The sequence below is a fragment of the Eimeria mitis genome, genomic scaffold (assembly GCF_000499745.2).
Source record: "Eimeria mitis Houghton genomic scaffold, Emh_scaff523, whole genome shotgun sequence".
Classification (NCBI taxonomy): domain Eukaryota; phylum Apicomplexa; class Conoidasida; order Eucoccidiorida; family Eimeriidae; genus Eimeria; species Eimeria mitis.
In genome coordinates this window covers 1-1,066 of record NW_013573517.1, presented here as the reverse complement: position 1 = coordinate 1,066, position 1,066 = coordinate 1, and positions in this window count along the sequence as shown.

Genomic DNA, 1,066 nt, shown 5'->3' with positions numbered 1-1,066 from the left:
AATTAAAATAAATTAAATTAAATAAATTAAATTAAAAAAATAAAATAAAATAAAATAAATAAATGAAAATAAATAAAATAAAATAAATTATATTTTTTGTATTGAACCGATGGTGAAATAGATGCTGCATTCAGGTGTATAGGCAGCTCTATATTAATAAAAAATATTTTAATTAATTATTTTATTTTATTTATTTTACTTTATTTTATTTTATTTGATAATTTATTTTATTTAATTTATTTTTTTTTTTTCATTTTATTTTATTTTATTTTATTTATTTTATTTTATATATTTTAATTTTCTTTTTTATATAAAATTTCACTTTCTTCGGTTTTTTGCATAAATTTAAATTAAATTAAATAAATTTATTTTATTATATATATAAAAATAAATAAAATTAATTTATTATATATATAAAAATAAATAAAACTAGTTTATTATATTAATAATAAAAAAAAAATTAGGGTTTAGGGTTTATAATAGAAAACCAAATTTTTTATTTTATTTTATTTTTTATTTTTATTTGTTTTTTTATGCGCTTTTGTTTACTTCCATCGATCCAATAAGTATAAATAAATACAAATAAATATAATTAAATATAAATAAATACAAATAAATATAACTAAATATAAATAAATATAAATAAATATAAATATAAATAAATACAAATATAAAGAAATATAAAGAAATATAAAGAAATACAAGCATATATAACTAAATATAAATAAATACAAACAACCATAGCTAAATATAAATAAATATAAATAAAATAAACAAAATTAATTAATATTGTTGAATACAAATAAATATAATCAAGTGTAAATAAATATAAGTAAGTATAATTAAATATAAATAAAAATAAATAAAAATAAATAAATATAAATAAATATAATTAAATACAAATAAATATAAATAGATATAAAAAAATATAAATAAATATTATTAAACACAAGTAAGTGCATGCATATATAAAGTATACATATTTAAAAATACAAAAAAGCATATATATATATATATATATATATATATATATATATATATATATATATATATATATATATATATA